We start from the raw sequence: 16,120 nt of genomic DNA on the forward strand, positions 1-16,120 counted from the left end.
GCTCTCAGTACTTTCTATAGCTGAAATATGCTTTGAAAATACAACTGAAGGAACAACTGAAGAGCTCAATTTGTTTGCTGAAACTTCATGTTCTACGGCCATTAGGGAATTCCTCAGATATCCAAGGCCCAAAAGCCTTGGGACATCTGCATTCTCAAAATGGTGGCTAGGGATTGGGTGGGATTTTGTGGCATCTCAGACAGTACCAGATGCCTTACAGTTTTTAGGCCATGGAGTAAAGTCCTGTACCCACCAAGTTGTAGATGTTTTTCTGAAGATTCTGTGGCAAATATATTTTCTTTAAATCTTCCTAATTTTAAAATAGCATAAAAACTAAAATATGTTTCTTCATTGAGGTGACAGATTTGGTAAGGATAAGCATAGGAATAGGTTTTGTTTATCATAATTGAAAAATTAATTCATGCAATGTCCTGGCTGGTATAGAGTTAATTTTCTTCTTAGTAACCTTCTTTTTCTTCTTAGCAGCCACGGTTTGGCTTTAACATATGAATAATGCTGACAACACGCTGATGATTTAGTTGTTGCTAAGTAGTGCTTACCTTGAGCCAAAGATTTTCCAGTTTCCCATGCTCTGCCAATGAGGAGGTGTACAAGAAGCTGAGATGGAACATGGCCAGGACAGCTGACCTGAACTGGTCAAAGGGATGCTGTATACCATAGAACATGGTCGAGAAGTTGGTCCAGAAGACAACTGGGGGAAGTTGTCTGGGAGCTACCAATTGCTGCTCAGAGACTGGCTGAGCACCAGACAGCGGGTGGTGAGCTGTGGTATTGAGCACCACTTGTTTCTCTGGGATTTTATTCCTTTCTTTGTGTCCCATTATTATTGTTGTTGTTGTTGTTTTTGTTGTTGTTCCTGCTGCTGCTATAATTTTTATTATGTGAATTATTGAATTTTCTTTTACTTCAATTATTAAGCAGTTCTTATCCCAAGATGGCTTTTTTTTTTTTTCCCCAAGTCTATTCCCCACCAGGGAGCAAAGTGTCAGCAAGAGATTTCAAGGTACTTAAGTGCCTTCTGGGCTTAAACCATGACATGCAATATCTAAAATTCTCCATACATTCTTTTTTTCTTTATATGAAGTTAGGTTATAGTTGACAAGCTGAACTGTCTTGAGTAAAAACAATGTGTAACTTTGAGATATATCTCTGGTATGTTTTTGTCCTGCAAACAGGCAAGTTATGGTATTTCCCTATCTTTTTCTATTTGTTAGATCAGTGTTGTTATAATAAAGATTCCTACAGTATGAAAAAGCCTACTGGCAAAATTATTTCTAATGGAATTAAAGGCAGGATCTTGCCCTCAAATAAACAGTTCATCCTTTCTGAATATAGATAAAAACCTGCATTTAGGCACTTGATTTTTTGTTCTAAAACGTAAAAACATATATGTGAAAAGAAAATAAATGCATTTGTACTCAAGTAACCCACTAAAAGGATTGTTGAAGAGGAATTTGCTTTTGTTATTTGTACATTGCCAGCTTTTTACTTCTTAGCACATTTTGATTCTTTTTAAAGTGAAACAACATTCAAGAATTAAATTGTCTTTGATGACCACATCTGGGTTTTAAAGTAAGCAAAGCCAAAAGCTTAGAGAAGTGGTCACATCCTTCTATTATAGGGCAGCAACAAGAGAAACCAATATGACTTTAGACATTTTTATCAAGAAGTTTATTTCCAGTGCTTGGTGATACCAGAAAAATAAGTAATTTAATATTGAAAGCTAAAGCACAGTATATAAACTGAAGAGCTTAAAATGCAGAACAGATTTCCTAGGAGAAAAAGGATTTCTAAAGGCTTAAAAAAAAAGTAAAAACTGAAGAAAAATACGCAACACTAAACATTCACAAGTAATATTTGCATGGTTTGCGACACAGTAGTAGCAACAGCTCTTCACATTCCACTTTAAATGGCAATCCCAAAATGGCAAACAAAGGCTTTAAATAGCAAACAAAAAGCATATGCCACCAGGTACCCTCTTTCTCTTGTGGAGCTTTATATAGTTTACCATATATACATGTTAAAGGATACTTCAGCTTTAGTTTAGACTAAACTGATGGCAGCAGGAGAAAAACACATTTCCTTAGAGACCTACTGAAGAGTGGAGCTGAAGTTTTAGGTTAGCCCGTACTCTCAGCAGCTGAAATTGCCTAGAAGTTATCGAACGCCCAGAACTTTCTGAAATATTGTAAATAATCAACATTCTTTCATAAATTACTCTATCCCTCTGTTTTTATAGACTTTTTTCTGTCTAATCCATTTTTCTGGGTACATTGATTAGAAGAGTAGCAAACACTTTTGAAGACTGATGAGCTGCAAGCTTTTTATTTCCTTTATTTCCTTTTTGTAACAGACTGAAATCCTTGTTTTTTCTTAACAAGATAAAGAAGAGAAATAACATGGAGATCACATGGAACAACTTCAAAGTGTAGCACAGCTGGAGCTGAAGCATATCTCAGCATCTCAGATGGGCTAAGGCAGCCACAATAGCAGGGTCTTTGGAGTCTCATCCCTCTTAGAATAGAAAATCTTTGAGCATACATCATGGAAATGCTTAGGTCTCTCAATCCAATATTTGTTTTCCTTCCTGTATGTGGATGAGTATTTTCCAAATTTCTGCCACATATATAAAATGGATAATTTAGAGCATACACAGTGACATTTCATTAGTCAGAATTAGCAGTGATGAGGAATCTAGTTGTTTATCTCTATGCTTATCACTGAATCACTGAATTCCAAACATACCAACACAGATCCTGATTTTCAGAATAACTATGTCTGTAAATGCAACAAAGAAAAAACAGTGCATGGCAAGTAACGAAGAAATAAAAGAGACTTAAATTCTGCACACAACATATAATAAGATGAGAGGGAAAAATCAAACACAAAGAATATTTTAATACAATATGGGTAGTTACCTTGACATTTTTACTGGGGATTTGCTGAAAAGTACTGTACAAACAATATAAATTTGCATATACTGGTTCAGTTCTTTATGTATTTTGACCAGTGAAGACTGCTTATTCAAAGCATCTAAATCTAGTTCCCTGAAAAAAAAAATGTTTCAATGTGATCAGTTAGATATTATCCTATTTAAGTCCATGGGAAAATTGCTGTTGACAGTGTCTTAGACCAGATTCACGTTTTCCTGTATAATCCCAGTTAAATCAGAAGACCAGTACCATGAGCCGCAAATTCAAAAATTTAAGTTGTCAAATAAAAAATTATTTTATGGAAATTCCACCGCATAAAAACAAACACACGACTTGAGTTGTCATAGGACTTGAGTTTATATTACAGGTCTGTTTCCAGCTCTGTTTTAGAAAAATGCAAGATCATTACATGTCTTCAATAATGGTTCAAATCATCAGAGTAATAACAAGGAAAAAACAATAATTTCTTACTTTGTCACAAACTCTTGCCATTTTACCACCTGAAAATTCAATCAATGGAGCATATGGCCAAATGATTTTAGTGTGCATCACATTTTCAGGTAGGAGACCTTCACATAATTCGAAGATCTGCCTAGAATGCATATAATCATAGAATGGTATGACTTGGAGAGGACCTTAAAGATGATCTAGTTCTAAACTCCCTGCCATGGGCAGCCATGTTCCACCAGACCTGGTTGCTCAAAATCCCATCCAACCTGGCGTTGAACACTGATAGGGACTATAACTTCTCTGGACAACCTGTTTTAGTGCCTAACCACACTCACAGTAAATAACTGCTTGCTAATATTGAAATACAAATATAAATTTATATTTATATTAATATAAATATAAATTTATTCTCAGTTTGAAGCCATTACCTCATGCCTTATCACTGCATACCCTTGCAAAACTTCCCTTTTCCGCTTTCTTGTAGGGCACCTTTAGGCACTGGAAAATCCTGTGAGGTCTCCCTGGCACCTTCTTTTCTCCAGGCTGAACAACCCCAACTGTCTCAGCCAGTCTTCACAGGTGCTCCAGCCCTCTGATCATCTTTCTGGCCTCCTGTGGACTTGCTCCAGGAGGTCCACATCCTTCTTATTTTGAAGGTCCCAGAACTGAACACATTGCTCCAAGTGGAGTCTCATTTATTGCAGCCAAGAATCTGGTTCTTACATAATTTTATACGAAGTTTAAAAAAATTATTATATTTTAACTTAGTGTATCACTGAATTCTAAATGATGACTGACTGATTTTGCCTGGGTGCGTACTTCTTCATGCTGGCTGCTACTGCAACTTGCTGGAAAATAGTGCTCCTGATCCATCATTGTAGATAATCATGCTTCTTAAAATCAAGACTCTTGTAGCTTTTACAATTTTAACATTCTGTCATTCCACTTCCATGCAGTTATGAATATTTCATAGGGGAAAAAACCCCATCTGTAATCTCAAGGGTCTTATCTCATCTTTCTTCAAATCTTCAGTATTCAAGCAAAAGAAATGTAAAATCCTCAGCTATTACTATAGGCTTCTTAACAGATCTTTGGATTTTCTGAACATTTACATTGACAGGATTAACTCTTTCATGATTTAAAAACACTAATACTACTTTTAAAAAACTTTGTGTAAGACCATTTTGAACAGCATGCATTTACTGCATGGAGGTTCTTCTATAATGCAGTATTTAAGGGTAGTGAAACAATCCTAAGTTCCTGAGGTACAGGTGTGTCCATGCATTTGGTGTATCGGAGTTGTTGGGCTCTGTATATCTTGCTGTGCCCATAAACCTACTGATTTTCAAAATCAATGAAGGCATGTACTGTGTAAGTCAAATAAGGTGTAGTACAAATTTTAAGTATGTGTTGGTGAAAATCTTTATTTTATTGTTTGGAACAGGATCCTATTATTTAGTGGCACTCATCTTCTGACATTGCTCAATCTAAAGTAATCTACAGTTGAGAATTATGCCACTAAAGAGGGGTAAAAACTTTATATTATGTATATATTTCAGCTGACTTTGGCTGAGCCTTTTGGGCCGTGAAAAATTAGGTGTCTGCAATTGTCTTTAGAAAATGCAACACAGAACCCTTGGATATTTGTGCTCTTGTGCAATGCTGTTTGTTGAAACTATTTGGAAAACACTGTAATTTGTAAGTTTACTTTCTAACATGACATGACAGGACCTGCATAATAGTTTTAAAGTTACTTTAATTCAATGCTTTCAGTTGTCTGAAATTAATGACTTGAAGTGAAGAGGAAATTTCTATAGCAAAGAGTTGGCATTTACAAATAATATCCTATTTGGGTTCAGTGTTTTCCTCCATACAAGCAAGGAGAATAAGATGTTCAAATATATTCTTGATGTTCAAAGATACTATTTTTGAACACAAAAAGAAAACAGAAAAAGTGAAATGATCAGGTCTAGAGTGTAAGTTGCTACTTGAACCAGGGACACATTCAATGTCTCCTGAACCACATATAAAAATATGTGACAACCCAATTCTTCATTAACTGTGTCTGTGACAGTGCAATAACTCCAAATGTACTGTTTTAATATGCAGCTGTGTAAATTAAGAATACTGGGGTTTTTTTATGGAGACACACGTAGACCTAATAAAGTTAGGCTAAATTTATTCTCAGAGACAGAATTTTTAACACAGACTTTTCATGTCCTCCCTCATTGGTAAGAGATCAGGCCTGCAATTCATACTGAAACCAAAATGAATTCAAATTCAGTATGAAGGTGGCTTTCCTCTTTAACAATTGAAGAGTTGCCATTGACATTCAATTTCTGATTAGGCAAAATCTTAAATGGTGATTCAGGCACAATAAAGCCCAAGGGAATTATTTCTCCTATATTCTCCTATATACATGACAGTATATGTTATATATACCATTACTATACAATATGAAAGGAACACTAAGGAACCTAAAAATATGTTTCACAGACACCAAGACACTGAGCAGGAGACATGAAAGAAGAGGAAGAAAGAAAAGGCAGGCATCCGTTTGTATTAATCAAATATAGTAACAATAAAACCATATGAAGATTGTACTCTGGTCTCTCAGGTGTAATTGCATTAATATACTCTTTCCAATATTTTAGTCCTGTCTTTCTTTAAACCCTCCACTAATATCAGTATTAAAACCCATATTAATCATCTAAACTTTAGCATATCTATCATGCTTCTCATTTCAACCTAAATGCCTGCTGAAGCAGAAGATTAGTGTTAAAACAAATCTTCAATTTATTTGGTTTAAATTAATCCACTCTATTTATTTCTGAAAGATTCACAATCACATAATTGAGAGCTGTCGGCAAACATTATAATAGAACCCGAAGAAACAAAGGAAACTTGCCCAAATATCTTTTACCAACAAATCAGGATTGCAGCCCACTGCCAGATCCATAGGATCTGAATTCAACTCATGTCCCCTTTTCCTTTCCTCCCTATGAATATACACAGGCAACTAATCCACAGCTGAAATACAGCTTGTTAGGGAAAATGCATGTATCCATTCCCCTTTCTACCACCAGAGTCCTGTGCCACTTGAAATTCCTGTTGCTGAACAGAATATTATTTTAAAAGCAGGCCTTTTAAAAACTTTGTTGTTAGTAATCAAATAGGTGCATGAGAATTAAGCCCTCTGTTCTTTTTGATTACCATCATGGCCTTTGTCCTTGGAGAGAGGACTTTTAACTTAATGCTAACATTACATTAATGCTTAATGTTAATGCCAACATTACTGTTAGCAAAACACCTTATCTATGAAAATAGTGAGTTCAACCTAATATCTCTATTTGTAAAACGGCCAACAGTTTTCTTGACATTATGCAAAAGACAACACAGAAGACACATAGTGTCTGGGAAAACTCACAGAATAAACAAGATAAGATTTCTAGCTATTCATGACGTAAGTAGTTCTTTTACTTTAGATTTCCTCTTGAGTTTGGTAAAATGTTCATTAGTTATATGGAAGTTGCCTTGTTTTTTGGTTATGATTGTCTAGTTTATTATTATCACTGTTAATCACCAAACATCAACTAAAGAAAACTGCCAAACATTTGTAAGTTACAGCTGACATAAAGACGCATTCTGAGGCATTCTTTGGAAGTCCTTAGTTTTAGAGTGATATTTTATCTTGTTTTGATATTTTGTCTTGTTTTTTTTATCTCTCCTGATAAAGATTGTGATAGAAAAACCATCAGTGTATTCTTTTTGCACAGAGTATGGTGGACTAGGTCTTTTTTTCTGAGTAAAATGAAGAAACCATGTGGTTTTTATTTTCCTTTCCCTTACTGTCTTGCTTTCTTGAGCCTGTGATTTTCTCTTTTCTGACACAGGTTAGCACTTCCTGTCCTTTGCTCTAGGACTTGGCACTAGCTTTTGGTTGGGCAAAGGGCACTATGTCCCTTTGAAGAATAAGACTGGGTACTCATTCCAAAACCTACCAATGTCTAAGTTTGCACATTCACTTTAAAAGCTGTTTTACATCATCAGTTCCTTCTAGTCTCTCTCCCTTTCTATTTCCCTGGTGATTTTGCATGTTGTGTTACATATTAGTGCATGGAAATGTCATCACAATAAGGTCAATTTCCCTAACAGAGGGGAGAAAAGATGGATGAAATGCCAAGTTCCAACTGAAGTCATTACTACCTCAGCATTTACAGAAATATATGAACTTAATTTAGATAAAAGACCTGTAAAGCACATAATTCTCCTGTTTTCTTCCAGTGCTAATAATTGAACGCTTTACAGGGAATGCAATGTCAGGAATGAAATAAGATTAAAACAAAAAAAAAAAGTTATTGATCATTGAAGTGAGTGTTCTGGAGCTTTTTATCTTTTCCCCCTTCAATTATTTTGTGTGTATGCATGTAGGTTTTTATTATTATTCTGAAAAATCCAGCACACAAAGAAAGACCCTTTTAATAACCTCAACAAGCATTTTCTACAGACATAGAAAAGAGAAAATTGAAATCTGTCATGTAGAAAAATTCTAATTGGAATGTTTCCATTTTTAAATGGACAGGCAAGTATCTGAAAGAAGGGCCACATTTACAGCTGGTAAAAACTGGTATTCCATTATCTTATTTATAGATACCAATAAACTCTGATAACTAATTGTTAAGTACATACAGGATATAAAGTTGTTGGAGGATGGAGATGCTCTATGAGTAAAATGGAGTCTTTCAAGACTTCAGGCTCTGGTCACATGTAATAGATGTACTGAACAAGATACTTAGATTTTTTTTTAAACAGAAATATAAGCAAATATACTAATCACCTGTAAATTGCTAGATGACTAGGATTGAATAACTCTGTGATTCTAAAAGCAGGCAGTATGTTTAGTTGTCTTAAACTTTTATTTAAAGAACCTACATTCAAGTTGCAAGCTTGAAAATTCTAAGTATGAACAAAGTAAGGTCTGCAATTAGGTTATACACTGAACTCAATGGATTACAGAAGGAAAAATACTACTTATATAAAAAAGTTTATTAGGCAGCTAGCACATTATTATAAAAAAAAAAAAAAACCAAAAAAAAAAAACCACAAAAAACCAGACTGATATTTGCCTTCATTATGTAAATAAATAATGAAGGGATTAGTAGACTTAACCTATGGTTCAATGTAGGGCATGCACTGGATTAAGTCCAGGAGGTTTTAGACTGTGATAAACAGTATTTGAAGATGAATGTATTGAGTTTGTTTTGTGTTTTAGCTGGAAGAAACTCTCCTGGCTGCATATTCCTGGGAATGCTGACATGTTCCATGATCTGTGCCTTCCATTTTTGCCAAGTGCACAGAACATCAGCACTGGGGAGAACCAGCAAAATGTAGGTCAGCTATTGGGTCATCTGGTCCTGTCACTGAGAAAAAGCTCTGAAGCTGTGTTAGAGTGGGATGAGAAGGATGCAAGAGGAGGACAGAATCTGATAGTCAAGTTTCTCTCCCTTTCTGTGGTGGCAGCACGGAGAATGTCTATTGTATTTCCGGGGTGTCCCAATGAAGGAAGGAATGATGAATCTGATTCCATGTTCTCAGAAGGCTAATTTATTATTTTATGATGCTATATTATATTAAAAGAATACTAAGCTATACTAAAAAAATACATAAAGGATACTTACAGAAAGCTAGAAAGACAATAATGAAAACTCATTACTCTCTCCAGAGTCCTGACACAGCTTGGGCTGTGCCAATCAAGCATTTGCTTGATTGGCAAATAAGACAAAACACTCTCACTAGAAACCAATGAAACAATCACAACCTCCAACCACATTCCAAAGGAGCAAAAACACAGGAGAATCAAATGAGATAAAAACTGCTGTTTTAATTTTTCTCTGAGGCTTCTCAGCTTCCCAGGAGAAAAATCCTGGGTGAAGGGATTTTTCAGAAAATGTGAATGTGACAAATGTCTGTCTCCCTAAAAGCACTGCAGTTTGCATCCTGGAAAGCTCCCTGCAGGCAGCAGCTTGACCAAAGAACATTTCAGTAAAAATGAGTTCTGCTGTCCATGAAAGATGTCTTTCAGCAGTCTCTGTTATAATAACTCCCTTGTTTTGAAAAATTGGAAGAGAGGTAAAAAGACAGGATAGAAAGCAAAACTCCACATGAAAAATCCAAACAAGCAAATTAATAAATAAATATGAAACATTTAGTACAAGCGGTTTGGGTTTGTTTGGATTGTTTTGCAAATGCCAGACTTTAACAAATTCAGAGTATCTTCTTGGACATTGAGTGTTCTGGTCCCCCAGCACAGCAAAAGTAAATCTAGAAATGGTTCAAAAAGTTTGCATCCTGGAGATTGAGCACTCTGGCTGAAAGTGCAACACAAAGACTGAATATCTTCTCATGTCCTACTAGTTCCTCAGGAAGAACCACTTTTGCTCTCCTGACCCATGACTGAATGGTGAAAGCAAGTATTGCCATTAATTTAAGAACAGAAAAAACAAAAAACCCAGTTAATTCTTTGACTTCAATTACTTTATTTTGAACATTTTTTTCTTATTCTTTTTTCATTACTTCTCCAATGCATTAAAAATATTATTTGGCTTCCAGTAATCTCCCTGTGTCAGAAAGACCTCCTAAACAACTTCTGGGGCTAGGCACCTGTATATATGAAATGCTTCTTTCTTATCTCAGCAAGCTTATATTGCAGATTTGAATATAATGTTGTCTAGGTACATGGAGAAATATAAAGTTACTTTTATGTTAGCTAAGGGCTATGTTAAAGCTACTGTGTCATTGAATAAATAAAATAAGAAATTCTGTCATGTGTATCTTGGATTCTAAACGAAAAATTACACTATAGAATAGTCATAAATAAAATTGGAATCAATTATAGCGTATATGTAAAAATCAAAGTCTATCTTTACAAAATGAAGCAGTAACCTGAAAACTATTTGTTATTAATAAAATTAATATTATTATTAAGAAATGCACAGTGTTCATACGACCTCCCAGTTTTTCATTCCTTTCATTTTCTAACTTTGTTCTTTCCTTATACTGCATTTAGTTCTGGTTTTATGTAATTTTGTGTAGTGAGGTCTGTTTGCTGTGAGCACAATTATTTTGTAGCATACAGAGTGCTTTTGTGTTTATATTTTGTGACCATAACAGGGACAGCAAGTTTAGAAAATTCAACTTAATATCTCATTGACAGCATTAAAGAAAATGCTGGCAGTTGTCCTTTGTGAATCAGTAACCATATGATTTTTTCTGTTTCAACTTCTCTCTCATCCTGCTTTTTCATAGAATGGATAATGAGTCTTCACATCAGTTTTTATGCCAAAATAAACTACACATAATGAATTTGATAATTAATTATTATAATTATTGAAGCTAACCAGTTCAAAATTATTTACTGACTATAATCAGCTACCACACAGAATATATGTTATGCCACATATTGCTCTAGTATATTACTATGCTTTTATAATTGCATTCTCTGCAATTTTCAACATAATAAATCCTCATTTATGTAAATTTGATCAGTGAATATGTTCCATGGGTAATTAGAGAAACTAATTACATGACCCTACTTTGGTGCAGGAGTTGGACTAAATGTTCCCCAAGGTTCCTTACAACTCTAACTATTCGGTGATTCCTCTTCTGTAATGCACACCAGTCTTAATGACACTCCAAGGTAACCATTTTATTGTATTATATTCAGGAATGTAAGTGCTTCAAAAAGAACTTTGCCCTTCATAACCAAGGAAACAGTAGACAGCCACAGGGTATTCTAAGACAGAAATAGGGTATAAGAAAATCTTTACATCTAAAAAATTTGGTTATCTTTCTGAAAGTGCAAAAAGAATGGAATTAGATTAGAATTGGAACGAGATTAGAATTGGAAAAGTATGCCTTGTAGCAATAAACCAGAAGAAGTTCAGTCTCCTCGGATTAGCCAAGAAGAAATTCAAGAAGAGATTTCTTGGTTACAGTTTCAAAGTTTCTGCATGTGTAAGGATTTCTGGTAGCAAATAACAGTTTATTGTACCATAAAAAGACACAAAAAGACCAATCTTTGTAGACACATTCAGACAAGATATGAAAGATTGATTTTAAATAGTGTGAACAATTTAACTATGGAAATATTAGGATTTGAATTGATACCTTTCTAAAAGGATACAAATCTCCTCCTATTCAGATAAACAATGAATAAATTACTGATCTGTGTGTACCATGACACAGAAAGCTCTAATTACTTTTTGGACACAAAATTTATGGCTTTCTCTTTTCTATCTATAGTATTTTCCAGCAATGCACTTTCCCAACCTGATTGGACTTTATGCTTCCTGTATTGATTTACATTCAGTAAATTCAGTGAATTTTAGCCAAGGGCTGACTGCTGATGGTTCTTTTTTACATACACTGTATATAGCCAATCAACAACATCACACAGAGTTAAAATGGACATTGAACTTAATCCTGCTAAACTTTAACATGAACAGTCAGCCATGTGTAGAGAAAATAAACATATTTGATCTACTGTAAATATTTTCGGATTGCTATATGTAGACTTATAAGTAGGGATTGTATTATTTTATAGGGTTGTTTAAAATATCTTGAGTAACACTAAATTGACTTTTTTTTTCCCTACTTGCTCAGCTCTCTTAATGGATATAGGCCAGAAAAGCTGATGCAGTCTAGTAGGAGAAGAAATGTAGATTTTTTTCTGCCTGCAGGTTTGTCTTCTGCAGTGGAAACATTCGCAACACTAGAATGAGAGCATGAACAGTTAAATAACCTGAAATTAAGCTAATTTAATCTGGTAAATGTGGGGCACTTAAAACTTTAGCAGCTGTGCAGGTAGGAACAGTAGGAAGGGTGGCAAATTGAAGTGCAGAAGGAAAGAGAAAGGGCTGAATTCTAGCACGTGTGAAAGAATTGCAGGGAGTCAGTGGGTCAGACCAAAGGAGGGTTGGTGGCCCATAACAGTTGTGTTTGTGTTTCCTACTGGCCGTGTTAGGGGGTAGTGTTAATCTGTTTCCTTCTCTTTGTACACTTTTCATCTCAGGACAAATGGAATAGACTATGATGCCTTCTCTAAAGGGATGGAAAAATGCCCAACAGCTATTAATTAATTTGACCTGACAGTGACCCTGTGAGAAAGAGAAGCATTTACAGGTGAAGCTGAGAGAGGTTTTTTCTCAAGGTCACACAAATATTTGTGGCAGAGCTGAGAATTGTATCCAAGGGTCTTGGCTCTTAACGCTATATTAAGAGGCATCACACTATCTTCTCTTCCACTTTCCACTGACAGATGCATGAACAACTGCATGATCTGATGTTTGTAGATGCTTCTATGTGACTTTTAATTCAGAGTAATCCATGAAAAAAGTTGAAATTTATAGAGCTAAGTAGATTAAACTGAAACTCCAAAAAGGTGCACATTCTTTAACCATTTTTATTAATGCATCCAAAGTGCATTGCTACACATACCAAAATCACATAAATTCCAAAGTCTGCATTTTTTGAACAACCTCACTTATTCCTTGCCAAGGAATGTGCTGGCTGAAATACAGGAATGTGAAATTCTTTCTTCTTCCCCTCTCTTTTTCTGTTGGTTATTCATATGCTAGACAGACATTAAAAGCAAATAAGGAAGGGTGAAGAGGTTAAATTCAGCCTTCCAAAATCTATATGTTCATATTTGTTCATATTTTATTTCCAGGTTAGCCAAACTTCCTGTTGCTTAAAAATAGCTGTACTGGAAATCCCATGAGAAAAAAAGGTACATGTGAAAACATTCATGCAATCATCTTCCATTCCCACAGAAAATATTAATGTTGTCTTGGTCAGTTTTGCACAATATCTTCTAGCCCCAGAGTCAGGAATTAGTTCATATATGCATGAAACTGTAGAAAAAACTAAAATTAATAGTACACATTCAATTATCACAAATTTCTATCTGCTTTTTTAGTAAAGGTTTGGGCTGATCTCTGTGTTGTCTTAACTATTTCATCCATCTCTAATATTTGTCCACGTTGTCAAGGTCTGTCTCTCTCATTTGGATGCTGGTAAAACTTGAGGCTTTAAATTCTTTGTGAATTAAGGAAAATAAAGAAAAACCCTGTAAAATGGGCTTGACTGATTGACTAGACTTGATTTTGGCTTCTGTATCAAACTAGAATTTCCACATAAATTGATTTAAATGTCTTTTACATTTTTGTAATTTGCTGTACCTTTAACACTAGGTTCTCGCCAGCATTTTTAACATACTTTTCTTAATCTTTTGATATATATGAGACATTTCCTAGCGTTCTTCTCTGTAGATTTTAATGGGCTTTAATCTTGCATAAAAAAATCTTACATGGAAAGGCCTGAATATAGTAATTCAGAAGGTCTTTTAGTTTGCCCTAGATTGTGTCTTAGTCCTAGCAGAATGTGATTTTACTGGCCTATGTGCCGTGCCCAGAGCAGAACGGTCTAGGGAGAGTCACTAAACATCATGGCTGTTTTGTTCCACTTCTGGCCATCACCTTCTAAGAACCTCAGTGGTGTTGCTGTCAGCCTCAGGAGTACAAGTCTTTCTTGTTCAATTACTCCTAGTCCTGTCATGAATTTCATAGGCAGAAAGCTAAAAACAGATAATTTAATAATTTAGTCCTGACTATTTTTGGAATATGCATGTATGTCCGTTTTCTTGACTAAATGAGAAAATGTAAGCAATAGGATTACTTATATCAGTGAAGAAAATATGACTATACTAAAATCCTTAATAGTGAGACCTGGGAAAGATTAGATCAGCAATATTTATGTAAACTGTTTCTCAATGGGCTAGTTTTTTGCTCAGGCCATATCACTGGGTTTTGGTATTTTCTGACATCTCATTCTTTTTTAAAATCTTTTTTTCCAAATCTTTACAAAGCCTCCTTGGCTCCTAAGTTTCCCTGCATGGGCTTAGAATGTCCTTAACTCTGCCTATTCTGGTCTCTTTATGGAGAGAGTTACTCTTTATCATATATCTAAGTTCTTAAATGTGTAATTTCTTTTTCACATGGATTCTACGAGCAATAAAATATTATTTTTTGCATATTTTCTTAAATTCCTTTTTCAGGAATATTCTGTTATTGAAGTTTCAATGTTCTCTTTTGAACTATCTACATTCTTCTCTAGTTTCACACATTTTCAAAGTGCTACTGTGATATTCATGTCTGCATACTCTGAAACCCCAAATCAAAGAAAGACCCAAAGCTCTCCTTAAGCACATGCAAAGAAAGGTGGCCATAAATTTACATTTTCCTTTAGATAGTATCAGAATATAGGCTTCTTGGTTTCAGTCTGTAAAACACTACAGATTTTTCATGTTTATGTTATTCTTTTTATAGAGCTGAGGAACAGAATTATTTTTGTCTCTGAAATCAACCTAGTTAGGCAACTGTTACTTGTTCTACTGACTCACAATTATTAATTGCATACAAAAATATAAAATAGCAGTTAAACACTTATATCCATAAAATATACTTCAGTAAGTACATTTGAAGGTAGTTCATTATATGAGGACAAACAAAAAAAAAGACAAGACAAACAATTAATCAAGTGACCTGTTGCTGCATGTGGTCTAACACTGACTGTTATGGAACATTTGCATTTACTTCAAGAGGCTACGGCTGAGCTGAAACTTTAAATTCTTAATTGATTTGTTATTGAGTAAAACACTGACTCAGGTTAAAAAGTCATGTAAATTCTCAATTTTAATGGCCTACACAAGTTAATGAGATGTGCAATTTCACTATTTCAACGGACATTTTTTTTCCCTTATTTGGATTTTTGTATAAGAGGATAGGTGCATTGGCTTCACAGTTTTCACCTAAGTCCAAAATGTGTAGCTGTTCACTAACATCAAGTCAAGCTCTAACTGACACTGTACTTGACTATGAATTTGAAATATGTCCTGATGCCCAGGACATTTTTAACCATGAGGGGGAATGGCATAAACCATAGCATAGACTTGATGTTTTCATCTCAAGTCATCCACCAAGAAACAGCTGAAGCAGGTAGTTCCATTTCTTTGGTTACAAACCTGCCTGAAAACTCTGTTTTAGCTTGTGGAGGACAAGAAATCCTATTCAATCCTATTCTTGCTCAAAAGAAAGCACACTGGGAGAGGTTCAGCTAACAGGAGGTAAGAAACATGTCATGTAACCAGAGAACAGGTTGTGTAGCTGGCATGTGCTTGCCTTGTGCATGAGGCAGTGATTGGTTGAGGAGATACATGGACACCACATGATCAGAGAACTCATTAGGTAAAGGGATGCATGAACAGTGACACTGCAGTGGCAGGCAGCCAATGAGTGCTTGTTTTGGTTCAAGTTTAGAACATAGATGTTCTTGGTTCATTACAATAAACGGCCTTCTTTGGGAGAAGCAAGGAGGTCCATGTGTCTTTGTTCCTCATTGCTACAAATGGCTGCCCAAACTGGGACACTTCAACAGTGGAGAAAGATGTGGACTACATCAGTAGCAACTTTCATTGGACCAGGAATCGGGTTAGACCAGAAGAAATTTGGTACAAGAACCCAAATACATGCCCATCACCTATCAGGTGAGCAGTGGAAGAATTATGGGAGGAAAAATATCCCTGAAACAAGGACAGAGCCTAGACCTGTTATGGTGGCTCCAGCACTGGCAAAGCACAAACAACTTCAATGCTAAGCACC

General features: G+C 35.2%; 1 long non-coding RNA gene across 1 annotated transcript; it reads left to right on the forward strand.

The window, feature by feature from the left end:
• The first annotated feature begins 401 nt into the window (after positions 1 to 401).
• LOC135288127 (uncharacterized) lies at positions 402 to 15,706 on the forward strand. Its single transcript, XR_010351417.1, has 3 exons — positions 402 to 789; positions 13,132 to 13,191; positions 15,506 to 15,706. It is a non-coding gene; the product is annotated as an uncharacterized LOC135288127 (long non-coding RNA).
• The last annotated feature ends 414 nt before the right edge of the window (positions 15,707 to 16,120 follow it).

The sequence above is a fragment of the Passer domesticus genome, chromosome 1, assembly GCF_036417665.1.
Source record: "Passer domesticus isolate bPasDom1 chromosome 1, bPasDom1.hap1, whole genome shotgun sequence".
In the NCBI taxonomy this organism is placed as follows: domain Eukaryota; kingdom Metazoa; phylum Chordata; class Aves; order Passeriformes; family Passeridae; genus Passer; species Passer domesticus.